This window comes from Bombus affinis, chromosome 6 (genome assembly GCF_024516045.1).
Source record: "Bombus affinis isolate iyBomAffi1 chromosome 6, iyBomAffi1.2, whole genome shotgun sequence".
Taxonomy (NCBI): Eukaryota; Metazoa; Arthropoda; class Insecta; order Hymenoptera; family Apidae; genus Bombus; species Bombus affinis.
In genome coordinates this window covers 15,397,770-15,413,089 of record NC_066349.1, presented here as the reverse complement: position 1 = coordinate 15,413,089, position 15,320 = coordinate 15,397,770, and the positions used below count along the sequence as shown (strand labels likewise).

The following is a 15,320-nucleotide window of genomic DNA, read 5'->3' as shown; positions in this document are numbered from 1 at the left end:
GAATGTTGCCAGTACGGTTGCGAATTATTGTACAATGTTTGTACTGATCGATGTAATTGTTTTCGCAGATTAATCAGTTGATTAATTTTTAGAAAACGACTACATCGATAAGTACAAACATTGCACAATAATTCGATACCAAGCTCAGAATCACGCTAATACAGTCCACTTTGGATTACGAAAAGCCACGAAGAGAATTTTGGATAATCTAAACTGGACTGCAACGTGGGACGACATTGGACACCGTGGGACGCCGTTGGACACCGTGGGACGCCGCTGGAAACCGTAGAACACCGTTGGTCCAGCGTAGATCACCAAAAAACGCGAAAAGAATTTTGGATGATCTACACTGGACTGCAACGTGGGACACCATTGGTTCAATGTGGATCTCCAAATGCCGCGAAAAGAATTTTGGATGATCTATACTGGACTGCAACGTGGGACACCATTGGTCCAGTGTGGATCTCCAAAAGCCGCCAAAAGAATTTTGGATGATCTACACTGGACTGCAACGTGGGACACCATTGGTCCAGTGTGGATCACCAAATGCCGCCAAAAGAATTTTGGATGATCTACACTGGACTGCAACGTGGGACAACATTGGTCCAGTGTGGATCACCAAATGCCGCCAAAAGAATTTTGGATGATCTGGACTGGACTGCAACGTGGGACACCATTGGTCCAGTGTGGATCACCAAATGCCGCCAAAAGAATTTTGGATGATCTACACTGGACTGCAACGTGGGACAACATTGGTCCAGTGTGGATCACCAAATGCCGCCAAAAGAATTTTGGATGATCTGGACTGGACTGCAACGTGGGACACCATTGGTCCAGTGTGGATCTCCAAAAGCCGCCAAAAGAATTTTGGATGATCTACACTGGACTGCACCGTGGGACACCATTGGTCCAGTGTGGATCACCAAATGCCGCCAAAAGAATTTTGGATGATCTACACTGGACTGCAACGTGGGACACCATTGGTCCAGTGTGGATCACCAAATGCCGCTAAAAGAATTTTGGATGATCTACACTGGACTGCAACGTGGGACAACATTGGTCCAGTGTGGATCACCAAATGCCGCCAAAAGAATTTTGGATGATCTACACTGGACTGCAACGTGGGACACCATTGGTCCAGTGTGGATCACCAAATGCCGCCAAAAGAATTTTGGATGATCTACACTGGACTGCAACGTGGGACACCATTGGTCCAGTGTGGATCACCAAATGCCGCCAAAAGAATTTTGGATGATCTACACTGGACTGCAACGTGGGACACCATTGGTCCAGTGTGGATCACCAAATGCCGCCAAAAGAATTTTGGATGATCTGGACTGGACTGCAACGTGGGACATCGTGGGACACCGTTGGACATCGCTGGACACCGTTGGACATCGTTGGACATCGTTGGACACCGTTGGACATCGTTGGACATCGTTGGACACCGTTGGACGACGTTGGACGACGTTGGACAACGTTGGACACCGTTGGACGACGTTGGACGACGTTGGACGACGTTGGACACCGTTGGACACCGTTGGACACCGTTGGACACCGTTGGACACCGTTGGACACCGTTGGACACCGTTGGACACCGTTGGACACCGTTGGACACCGTTGGACACCGTTGGACACCGTTGGACGACGTTGGACGACGTTGGACGACGTTGGACGACGTTGGACGACGTTGGACGACGTTGGACGACGTTGGACGACGTTGGACGACGTTGGACAACGTTGGACAACGTTGGACACCGTGGGACAACGTGGAACACCGTTGCACACCGCGGGAAAACCGGGGGACACCGTGGAATGCGTGCTTTTTAGCCTTAATTAATCGTAAGATAGATACCTATGTTAAGTGCATTGTGAGCTCATTCTGTACAACGATACTTATCCATCTTGGAACGAAAAATTGTACTCGCGATTTGTCGGTTCGCGATCGCTCAGTTGTTTCAAACTGTCGCGTGACGTATTCGCTCGTGCGTATTCCGGGTACGTGCGGGTCAACGTGCACTGGACAACTCTTCGGATTCGTAAGGCGGCTCAAGCACACCTCAGTCTTGGTGACTGCTCGACGACTGCTCGACGTTCGCATCGGATCGCGGGAGTTGTCGTCGCGCCGGTGATGTTTGCGAATCTGTTGGGGATTCAGTCGTGGATCTGCAGTCCTGACCGATTGGTACTTCGGTACTCGGTCAGGGACCCGCAACTTCACGTCCTCCGTAATCCTGTTCGGGCCCGCGGGGGTGGGCCCCACTGTTCAGTTGAAGATCATGCCTTCGTAATCCTGTTCAGCGGCCCCTCCACAGGGGTGGGCCCCACTGTTCAGTTGAGGCCTCTGCCTTCGTAATCCTGTTCAGCGGCCCCTCCCCGGGTTCCACATGTTCAGTTGGAGTGTGTTAAGTTGCCGGCCTATGTGCTGGATCCACGGCTGGATCACCAGCGTATCACTGGCATCATCGGTCGACGCCATCGACCGCGACTCGTATAAGTCTCGAACGGCGAAACAGGAATCCAGTTATGGTCAATACTTGGGCTTTCCGCTGATCCTTAGGGTTATCCGGTGCACGGAGGTACGTCGCGTAGGTTTGATAGTACGTTCTTTAGCTTCATTTTCTTTCACTCGTTCCAAGTTAGATAAATGTGTCTTTGATACCGAATGCTGCCAATAGGGATGCCAATTATTGTACAATATTTGTACGGATCTATGTAATCGTTGTGTGGGAGATAGATGTCGCGTTATGTATGTTTTGTTCTATGTTTGTAAAGATTCATGTAAGTGCTGCGTTGGAGATATGTGTTTCGCAGTTAGGGTACGAAACAACTATTTCTTTACGCAGGCCCATGGACAAGTAGAGTCAGAACTCGACATTCTGCCAATGGGTCGAATATCGAGATGGATGTATAAAGTTAAATAACCCATGGGCGGGTCTCTTGCGTAGTCACCTCCTCGTGGTGAGACCTGGTAATTGGCATCGTTTTCCAAAAATTAATCTTTACATTGTTCGATGTTACCATTATTCCCAAATCAGTTGATTATTCTTTGGAAAGCGATACCAAGCTAAGAACTACGCTAACATAGTCTGGTTTAGGTCATCAAAAGACACCAAAGAAAATTTTGGATGATCTAGACTGGGCTGACACCTCCCTGCGGCGTTAACGTGTGACACCGTGGGACACCGTGAGATGCGTGTGTTTTAGTTTTAATTAATCGTAAGATAGAGACATATGTTAAGTCCATTATGAGCCCATTTTGTACAGTGATACTTATCTGACTTGGAACGAATTATAAATATCTATTCTCCTTTCTATTATTTTTTCCTTTTTTACTCTTATCTATTATTTTATATATGGGAGCGCGTCGCGTGGCTCCATTGATTTTTTCGAAAGATCAGTATCAGAACAAAAAAACGCGCCGCAATTTTGAATGTATTCTCTGATTGATTGCTGTTTCTCTTTAGCTTCTTCCTACTTTTTAAAGAAACTTTAGTTCAGACATCTCGGAGTTTATAATTTTTCGATATTGTCAGAAGTTTAGTGTCACGAAAATAGAACGTTAAATAGTCCCTTCCCTTTCCCTTTATTATATTTAGATTATTACGTTGATCAAGTAAGCAGATATTTAGATTTTTACGTAGATGTGATTTATGGTTAGGTAGGCTACTTTGAGGTTGTAATCTAAGTAAGTAGGTAAGGCGTAGGTAGTAAATAGGTTGATATACTAGTAAGAAGTATGGCATGGTAGTAAAAGCATGGCATCTTAGTAAAAGCATGGCATCGTAGTAAAAGCATGGCACTGTACATTGCATATATTATGTAGTAGTTAATTCTATATGGCACATATTTCATCCTATTCTCTTATACTTTTTGTTTAACTCTTGATTATATTTAATTATTATAATTCTTAATCATAATCAATTAGTTTTCACTTTGACTACAATAAAAGTCGAAAATTTTGATTTACACACACATATATATATACATATAAAACAGTACCCCATACAAAATTACAATTAGATTAAGATTTAATTTAATCTTAAGATTTCAGGTTTTTAAGAATCCTAGTCAAATTTCTAGTTTTCTCGTCGGTTTTTCTTATTAAATCTCCTTTTAATTTAATCTCCTTATTTATTTAATCTCCTCCATTGTGTAAACGCATACCAAAAGGAATATTTATTTGACGATGAATAAATTGTATTATTTTTTTCTGCAAAAGGAGAGTGGATGGGTCACGGATAGGGTAGGGTCTTCATCCGCAGCACCTCCCCGCGGTGAGACCCGAGCAATCGGTAACGTTTGATATATAATTACTAATTGTATCATTATACAGCAAGACAATTAACTGTATAACTGGTACAATTACTAATTATATGGCAAGTAATATGAGCTAATTGGCCGCGACGTTGACTAGGTGTTCGTATCAATGTATCGATCTAAACTTTCAATGAACATTGACGGTTCGAGGATCACTTTGCACTCCACTTTTTAGGCTAACCTCCTTTCGTTCGTGTAAGGAGGTTTGCTCGCGTGCAGGGATATTTTGACCGATTTTTAATTGTCAATAACAAAAAGAAAAAAAAACAAAGCCGAAAAGGCAATTTTTTTATTTTTGATTTTCGTCTTATCTCAAGAATTAGCCTTTAAATTTCTTGACACCTGTAGCTCAACCCTCTGTATATCATTAAATCATCGATTTCAAATATAATAAATATATTTGATACGAAGTTTCAAAGATTTCAATCGAGAAATTTTTATCGCTCTTCTGCACGATATTGGAAATATTGGAAATATTGGAAAGAGAGTGCGTCGAGTTTATATTCATACAGCTCTATGCGACTATTTTTGCGAGTAGTATATATTCCAAAATATTCGAATACGTTCTTTAATCGTGGGAATAATAAAAAGAAAATAATATCGAGAAAGTGGCAAGCGGTAGACAAGCCGAGGCAGAGGTAACAAAACTGAAGGCGTACGCAAATGTAACTGCCAATACTTTTTACGCCAGTACACTTGGAGGAAACTCCGCGACATGTACGTTCCATTAGCTCTAAATCGAATCCTTCGTCCACACCTGTTCGTTTTTTCCACATCTCGCGTTCCACGGTCAATTCTAATTTAAGGCGGACATTGTTTCAAGGAATTTCGTGAGTCTATTTGCGACGAGAATTCGACTGGCCTCGAGGCGTGTCACCGCTACACAGAACAAGCGTCTGTCTACGAAAGAAATCAACGAAGACGAAGAAAAGTTAAATTCGCTCTTCTCTCGTTTGCCGAATAATGTGATTCAGGAAATGGACGAACGACAGAACGATAACTTCGATAACACAATCGGTTTTAGGAGAATACAAGAAGTCCTTTGTCCGAAATATCCGGATTCCTTTAAAACCTGGCCAACTTGCGCTTAACGAAACTTTTCGGTAAAAGCAACGGTATTTGCGTGAATATAGAGGGCTAGTCACTTTGGATACTTCCTCTGTGCATCTGCATTGTAGATTGTCTGAAACAATTTCAGTTTCACGAAGTATCGCTACAAAGTGATTTTAACCCTCGACAGATACTACAGAGTTCGAGTGACCCACATTGCTTCAAAGTGCACCACCTACGTAATTGACTATAACGATTGTCCACCTGCAGTTTCCTATGTCTTGTCCTCGATCTGTAGCAAATTTTGGTCAAATTTCGAGAAAGGAGAATTCCTAGAAGATTGCAACTATCGACTATCGACGTCGATATGATGCTTCCTATAATTTGGATTAATTGGCTTCACCGACGTATCGACTATAGCGGCACATGATTACAGGACAATTCAAATCACGTTGTCGTTTTGCCTCGGAGTATCAAGATCTTTAGGATACACGTAATGTAAGAACAAATAATCTCCGGGCAAAACAACGTGCTACGTGCAACCGTCGAACAAAGACAAATTTGATTTTTCCGACTTTCCCCCGACCAGCATAAATAAACGGATGCAATCGAAAAGAGTTCGGTATATACCCAGTATCTATCAGCATCTACGAGTTATCTGCGAACGACTATACCCTATCTAGCGAATACGTTTGTACGAGCGTCTCACAACATTACTTATTTATTTAATTATTTCAAATATATTTGACGAGTTGCAACAGCAAGTTCTCGTTATCTATTTACCAATCCTCTACAAATGCTCTACACGACCGATTCATTCCACCACTAATTTAATCGTTTGTCATATTTCATCTTGCCAAGATCGGAAGAAATTATTAGAATCGCACGAAGGAATAATAATAATATGAGCAGTCGCTGTACGAGTCTCTTGGAGACCAAACCGATCAGCTTTACGGTTTACACAATTTTCCACTTTTCTTTATGGAAGTACGTACGATGGAGATGTCGAGTACTTAAGTTAGCCCAGTAACTGGCATATTAAGAACAACGTTAAAACCTCTGTATCGCATGGAAGGCAAGCACACGGTTCACCACCTGATCCTTCGATCAGGATGAAAACGATGCCACCCACGTCGGTTATATGGCACCTATTTCAACGATGTACCGGATGTCTGGAGTAGTCGGAATATCGAGTCAGGCGATCGATTCTTTCAGACATCGTTAGAAGACGATGTAATTGCAACGAAATGATTTGGGACGACTCGACGGCTGTGCAGGAATCGAACATTCAATTTCGCGCGAGCTATTAACGGCTGGCAAAGCCAGAGGAATTTACGATCGTCCATCGAATCGAGACACGGCATACAAGATCTGCAGGTGGATATTTCGAGGCGGCCACACGTACTGCAATGAAAATAAAAAGGTAATAGTAATGGATACACCGTGTGCTGCTTCAGGTGGAAGACGACGTTGCATTATCGCGATAATGCTACACGTTTCTCAAGCCTCTCTCGTTCTCTCTCTCTCTCTCTCTCTCTCCCTTTCTCTCTTCCTTATTTCTGCAGTTCTGTTTTCTCGTTCCACCTTTAGCTCCGTTTCATTGCGACGGTTGGCAACTTTTATTTTTCGTGAACGAGTAGCCGGCGCGATGCGCGGCTAAGAAAGTAAATGCAGCTGGGGGAAAATAAATTGCGCACGTGTCATCGTGACAGAAAAGTTCAAATTATATAGCCTCCGTGGCGCTGTTATGCTCGTGTCATCGACAAAGAAAGCCCAGACGTTGAGCCGCCGCATCGATCTAGGTAGCAGCTCAAAAGTGAATTCTGCCATGGACCAGGATAGTCCTGTTCGATCTCGTTGTATTTTTATCTCTTCCCTTTTTCCTTCTTTTCTCTTTCTCTTCTCGTCCCTTTTCTCTCTCTCTCTCTCTCTCTCTCTCTCTCTCTTTCTCTCTACCGTTGCTTCGAAGATTGAAAGAAGGTTTTAAGTTGAATTTCCTGGTTGTGGGATGGGGTACACTTGTGCGGATAAGTGGTCCTTTTATTTTCTCTTTTTTAGTTTGGTATTTACCTTCGAGAAGCCATACCGACGTTCCATGTACGAGAAATATAGATATATTTTGATACTCTGAATCGTATCGGATATTGGAGATATAATAAAGAATAAGAGCTTGTTAACAAAAAAACTTGTCGTTTAGCGAGCGATCGAATGAATAGTAAAAGAGATCTTCTAAAATCTGCAGATTAAGGACAAAATTTCGTCGCTCTGGCATTAACGAAATAAAGAATAAAGCGGAAAATGATAATTTATTGAAAGAATCTCTTTATCAGCCAATAATTTACGTCTAACTTTTTAGTATAAAGGAAACTGTTCCGTAGCTTTGTAGAATCCGATAGCGTATCCAATAATATCGCTTTGAGTATCTGCAGCGGTATATAGGGTGTCTTAAAATCGAACATTTTATATACATTCGAGCGGAAAATTATCCTGTAACTTGTGGAAGCAAATTCAAGATGTAGCATACGATTTCTTTTATCTAAGGCCTTGTTCTAAAAGAAAGCAAGTTGAAATAGAATAAATCGTTGATGGTTAAACCTATTCTGGATTAGGGTTTAGTTATTTACGTACTTTTAAGTTCATATACTCCGTGTATTTTGAGCTCAACTTTTCTTAAAACAAAGTTTGAAACGAACAAATTTTATCCTATTTGCCAAACTTCCTTCTTTTTTATATAGAATAACATTTTGCTCAAGTTAAAAGAATACCAGTTCTGGAACATTCTGTATAGTAATTTCAACGAATATAATATGTCGGAGATGTAGGGACATCGGGCCTTTCTTTGGGAAGATCCTCGATACTTGGGCTCGAGGTGACATAACTGGTCACCGAACGTAGCCACGGTCGCGGGATGAACGATATGTCTAACAGAGGAAGTACGGACGCTGAGGGACACGCTGTATTAACAATCAGGCCCCGATCAGGAACAATGTTGGTTTTACGCGGGGCTGCCTAGTAACGGCGCTTGGGAATTTGTTGATATTCCCGATCAATATGTAATTGACAAATGTGACCGTATCTGTTTTTTATTTTGCAATTACCTTGGAGAGTTTACTGTTATCGCTTTGGCTGTTAGTCTGAAAGTAACCCACCGTCTGAGTTAACGTGCTACCAAATATATTCTAACGTACAAAGAGTTTTCCCGTTGATCGTGGATTCGTTATTGAACCCAAGAACATTGCCAAAAGCATCCGTTATATTTATTGTTTGTTAAACTAGTTAACCGTTAAACTAATTATTCGCTAAACTTTATAAAGATATATTTATTTGTGTAAATACAATCTTTGTTGAACATCACGATGGCAAATTCTAATGAAGAATTGGCAATTCTAATGGCAAATCCTAATGAAAACCCGACAATTAAATCTACGACGACAGAATCATTGAATATTTAACATACCTTTGAAAAACTATTTGTTCGCGATCGTAGTTAGATTTTATTTAAATTAGAAGGTCGACCAGCTTGAACGGACTAATTCACAATATGCTCTCGTTAAATACTTGATTTAAATTTTCGTCCGGTCTTAACATTTTTCGTTGGCTGATAAATCAAAATGCGCGAGGACCTGTATGATTACAATCTTCTTGGTTGCATTCGTGTCAGTTATAAAATTTAATTAATTCGAATATGTAAGGCTTACAGCGGATTCCGTTTATTTGCAACGGATAATTAATCGTAGTTAACAAGCTTCCCTCGCTGCTGTTTATATAACGTTTCATAATATCTATAACGTTAGTAAATGAAATACTAAATCGATACGTTTATTGAAATTGTGGTAATCAATGGGTTTATCAAGTTGTAGATATCGCTTGCAATTCGTTAAATAAAATTAATGTGTCGCGATAATTGTTTCAACGACTACTGAAGTTTAATGGTATCGTAACAAAGCAAAAAAAAAAAAAAGGAAACTGCAAAGGAGTTCTATTCTAAAAGGATACGAAAGAATGTTGAAAAATAAAAATTCGGAATATGAGTAATAAGGTAAAAGAATATGTATCGATGCAAGAACCAAAAACATTTGCGAAGCTCTGAATACAAAATTAATCTCGAAACGAACGTGATAATTAATTAATTAGAAGAATCTACGACCCTTGTAAATATTTATGGAACGTGATATATCCACAATGTTTGCGTGTAAGTAAGTAGTGGCAGATAGTTTTGCGAATTATATGGAAGTTCGTGCGAGAAGTGAAGTCTTTCCTCAGAAACTTGCAAAATTAGGGAAGTACTTGCGAATATACCGATACGGTTTTAGCGATTTTGTATTGGGTTGGCAACTAAGTGATTGCGGATTTTGTTACTAGATGATAATGGAAAAATCCGCAATCACTTCGTTGCCAGCCCAATAGAAATACAAAAGCAGATTTCTCTGTAAACTCCCATTTTTGTCTCAATTTTCTCTAAAAAAAAAAAGAAGAAAATGAAGCTTGGGAAGAGATACCACACGAACCTTTCATTTCGCTATATATTTGTGATAAACGAAACAGAGAAAATAGAAGATCAGTTCAAACGAAAAGATGATAAATAGAATTTTTCGTAGGATGCGACTTTTTGATTTCTTTTTAATAAAGAAGTTTCGTTAATCGAGACAGGAAAGTCCATGGAAAGCAACATTGTTGTTAGTTCGTGGTTAGCTTGAAAAACACGGAGAACGAGAGTTTAATCAGATCGGACGATGGAACTGTCTAAAGAGAGATATTATGAGTCGTCTGAGAGCTTTCGAGTCTCGATGTTGGAAAATGAACGAGGCCGCTTGGGTTTAACGCGATATTAAATTATCGAGTATAAACGCTACGTTTAGCGATCCACCTGTTTTCTACCGTAATTGTGATCTTTACCGACACGTGCGAAAACAAAGCAGCTGAAAATGAATTCATTGGATGAAGGAAATATCCGGCGTAAGTGCCGCAAGCAGATTATAATTATGCAGATACATTCTTCCCAGATATCGTCTTCTTCATCCTCAATTTATTCCACAGTGGATCCGTTCGCAAACATTGATGATATTGTCTACGACCAATAAAAAAGGATCACGGTTAAACGTTTTGTTTAGTCGTTCGTTTATTCGGGAGAAAAATTGTTGGAAACGCCGCCCTTGTTGTTCAATGCAAATCTACTCCTATTGTAGCGTTACTCTATATCAATTTAGCGAGAGACACGAATTCAATCCTGAATCAAGTGTCCTACGTGTACTAGATGCAGTATCGAAACTGACTATTTTCTCGGAAACAAAGGGTTGTGAAAAATTCACCCTTTCGTCTAGAACAGATTTGGATTATTGAACGAGTTAATCAATTATATACGGCGTCTATTGTTTTCCATGATTTCATTCTACTGTACCCTGTAAGCTTCTCCATTCATTAAAAATCAAACTTTCGTCCAACTTTAACGTACAAGGTAATTCAGACTCTACGATTGATTTGTCGAATTAGAACAAGACGAAACGCCACTGTATCCCATCCGTAGATTCTATTAAATGTTTAGATACATAAAAGTGATTAACACTAGAACTACCACGCCAGTTAAATTGACTGGTTTTACAATTTTAATTTAAAATTCCTACTTCGTGTTATATTTTTCCCTTACAATGATGTAACGACTTTGGCAACGATAACTGAAAGAATAATATAACGAATTTTATTTTGTTCTTTATGTATTCAAACTGAAAATAATTTCGTATCAAGACTATTTATAAAAATACCAGTCAAAATGTAAAAGGGTTCTGCAATTTGTTTATCGCTAGATCGCTAGATCGCTAGGTGCTAACGCTAGAAGTACCACAGTAATTAAAATGACTAGTTCTACAATTTTATAAATGTGTCAACCCTCGTTTAGGTTAATCGTGGTCCCACATGGATTAATAATACCAAAAATGTACTAAATTAATCGGTAGTTTTAGTGTTAAGGTTTGGCAAGAAAAATACATTAGTGAAATTTATATAGAAAAATGGTTGTTGAGTTTCATAGCCACATGTATCACGGTCAGAGCCAACCGCTATTTTTGAGAAATAAATTTTTAGCACTACGATCACCAGCATGTTAGCACTCAAACGTTAATTTTACGGATTTGCAGTAGCATGTATTTTTGATTTTAACATTTTTCCGTAGCTCAATAACCGAAACCCTGTTATAAGCCTCAGAATTTCCAATCGGTCATGCAACGACGATCCTGATGGTTCCTACGACATAACTCGCACGCTCTCCAACATTTCTGTAGGGGTGCGCGTTCCACTACTTCTACGAACACTCCACACAGCACTGGGGCTTGATCTACTTCCTTGCAAGGGCGCAACGTGCAATAAAGGGGAGGATACGAGGTACAAAGAACGAGGAAAGAGGCAATTCTTGGTCAGAATCGTCAGAATCTACTGTCACGTCGGAATAAGCAAAATCAGTTAGAATCACAATGTTAAAACGAGCATATACATATATGATGGAACACACGAATACACTGCAGTTTGTGCATAAATATAGTCAAAATTCGTAACCAAATCGGTTCAACGATCAATCTCCTCCGATCATACAACACGAGAACGCGAATGTGATCGGTTACAGCTGTTGATCGGACGCGCACCCATTCGCTCGATTCTATAGCGATGGTTCTGATTGAATTTTTGTGGCTTGACAAACGTGTCTACGCTTGCTGCATTTAGATAGTTTTAGAAAAATGGGAAAAGACTATCCTTTGGTAGGATGAAAAATGGAAATGAATTTTTCATCATCGCTTTGTAGTTTCTCATGGGACGTTAACGCGTCTAAACTGTCCTTCGTCACCGATTTGATTGTAAGCACCTTAGAAAAGGGGATGAAATGTGTAGAAATAGTAGGATGTTGGTTCACGAGGAAGAAACGACGGTATAAGGAGAAGCTTTGGCCAAGTAGAAGAGGGATTATAAGAAAGGAAGATACAGGGCGAAAGATTAATTTCACGGGATCAGGTATCTCAGCTGGCGAGACTCAGATGGTTCAAGTTCATCTTGGAGGGTAGAAGTTTTCATGGCTGGGCAGCGTTTTCTTTAGTAAAAGCGCGTGGATTAACTTTCATGTAGAAATGGAAGTTCGTAGAGAGAAAAGAAACAGAAAATTGCTGGCGACTTGTACCATCCTAACGAAACAACTTGAAACATTTTAAATCGAGCCTCCGCCCTGCAAACGTTGGTGGTTGGGCTGAAAGCATTAAAATGCTTGAAAGTTCCAACTCGAAAGTTAAACGTACGCTTTCTACCACTTGTATGTACACGATGCGAAGGAGGCAACCGTGTAACAGATCGGAATGAAACTTTGAGCTGTTTGTCGAGTCTCGGTCGGCCAGCTATTTCCGTTTCATACGAAATAACGACGACTCAATGAATTTATTAACTTGCTGTTTGCTTCGAAATTTAAATCCGCGTGCTTGTAGTACGTATCTTGTTGTTGCGAATTATCGACTAAAGAGCAACCGGTTAGGTCAAACCGATCGGTCGATATCGCCTACCTCGAATGACTTAACGCTCAAGATGGAGGAGGTTTAATAGATCGATTAATCTGGTAGATCTAGTTGTTTCGATCGTTCGCGGAGAGACGCGATCTCGAAGAAGCGCGTCAACGGGAGTCGTAAATTCCCGTTACGATTCGAATAATCGACGCCACGAATAGATCGGTCCCCTATTTCGATTAGGATAATAGGAGTGGTTGAATGAGTATAACGCTGATTTTAACAAGTTATAATATATATATTTCCAACAATTCAATAACTTGGTGACTGTTTTGACTGTTGTCGAGATTTGACTCTAACTTGGCGACTGTGATGATTTCACTTCTGTCGATCGACTGTCTTCGACTTGGCGACTGTGATCACTGCCTTCGATTTGGCGACTGTGATCACTGTCTTCGACTTGGCGGCTGTGATGACTGACTTTTACTGACTCTTCGCTCTCTATCATTACGGAGGAAAGCTCGTCGTGGGTGGGTTTTAGGTACGAAGAACTCACACTTTTCGTTAGGAAAGTGAGGGTACGATCGGCGATGCCCATTCGTTATGACCAACGTTAATGAATGAGAATAGGTGTGGAGGAAGCCTCCTACCAACGTGGCTCGTGTGTGACATTCTTCACGAGAAAACTCGCTTTTCCGTAATTTGTAAGAGCGCGCAATAAACCTAAGGACTGTTCTAAGGACCATTCATAAAACAAAACACTTACGGGATTACCGATTCCTTCAAGTGAAAAGCACTACGTTAAAAAGATTAACTTCAAAGTGTTTACGTTTTATGGTGGGCTCTTAGGTTTATCGAGGGTCTGAATAATGATACGTGGACTGTTGGCGGCCAGGGATGGTGTGCGAATTGTCTCGCGCGACGTAACACTAGTAGATCTAGTAATCTAATAGATCAAGTAGTTAGAGTAATCTAGTACTGTTCTATAAAATTTGCACTTGTTGTATAAAAGTAAAGTGCGATGTTATGAACACGGCGGTGGTAAGATCTTGTTGGAAGTGAAATATTTCATCCGGTACGATGAACCGATGAACTGTCTCATGATGAACTATCTCATGATGAACTGTCTCATGATGAACTGTCTTAGTATGTTGTTGATTTTCTCCCCTAGCCATTGAGTCTCGTCCATCCGTCGTGCCTTTCCGATCTGGGGTTTCCCTGACCTTTGAGTCCTTAGGTTTACAACTCGGGGAGGACAAGCAATTCGGAATTTCTCAAAGAAGGGAATGGGCCTGTCCGTGCTATAAACGGACGGCTACTCAAAATTCCGAACGCTTGTTATTTACACGATTTACGCGTATGAATATACACGGGTTCTTTACTCTTTGGATATATCTTTTTGAATATTACACGCGTACGATACATCTTTGGAGATTTCAATTTCCGATAAACGTATAAAGTGTCAACGATTTATTTGTAAGAGACGAATCTATTGTCAATGTCTTCTGTAAGTTAATTTATATAATACATAGTAAGTAAGTATTATAATAATAGTACTGGTCAGTGTTTAACTGTTGCCGGTTAGCATTTTAAATCGTCGAAAAGATTGCGGAAAGTTTTTCATCGTGAACCGGCGGTTTATCATGAAAATAATTTGTCCGTAAGCTACGCTGCTTCAGCTTCGCCTGGTAAATATTTGCAAGCACTTGGAGAGGGTAGCAGTTTGATCTGTTGCGTGTTGCTCGCGCGTCAGACGATGCGTAGTTTCTTTTCCACGAGTCGATAATTAGTCATCGACTTTATTGCCGAAGAATAGCCGAACGTCACTCCACGAACATATCTATCCTCTTTGTTTCGTGTATACGGTGTGCTGAATTACGAGAATCCTCTCGCACGTTTGGATGATTCGTTGAAATTGGAATTGGCAATAACATGGTGTTAGGGAATGCAGAATGACGTTATAGGATGAACGGGACACGAGGAAAATTTTAATTGGAAAAAATAGCAACTTTTAGGTAGCGTTGTAGGTAATTGTCAAAAAGAAAATTGCGACGAAGGTGTTTTGGAATGAATTTTTGGAAACGAATGGGACGAAGGAATTTGCAGCAAAAGTGTGTTAACGTTTTATTTAAATAGAAAAGAAAAAAATGTTCGAATTTAAAGAGATATTTGTACAGACTTTTATTTTTAGGACCAACTTACGCGATAAAGATGATGCTACAAATCTCATATCGTTTTTAGATTTCATATTACGCAATATAGTTGAAATGTAATTTAATTAAAACCGAGTGGTTGTATCAAAAGAGTAGAAAGTGAAGCTAAGAAACTTAAAACAAACAAGTTAATTACGTGTTTCACGAATAGAATCGTTGGAGCATAAAATTTCGTATTAAAATGCTTTGATAAGTTAAAGCTACTTCACTGAGAATTTGATGAGCAAGAAGTATAACGTTGAAAACGATGCTAAAACGATTTTGA

At 40.2% G+C, this 15,320-nt stretch overlaps 1 protein-coding gene across 2 annotated transcripts in view; it reads right to left on the bottom strand.

Moving 5' to 3' along the window:
• Window positions 1-15,320, bottom strand: part of LOC126917081 (uncharacterized) — a 524,956-nt gene that overhangs the window by 31,121 nt on the left and 478,515 nt on the right. The gene's annotated exons all lie outside the window — the stretch shown is intronic.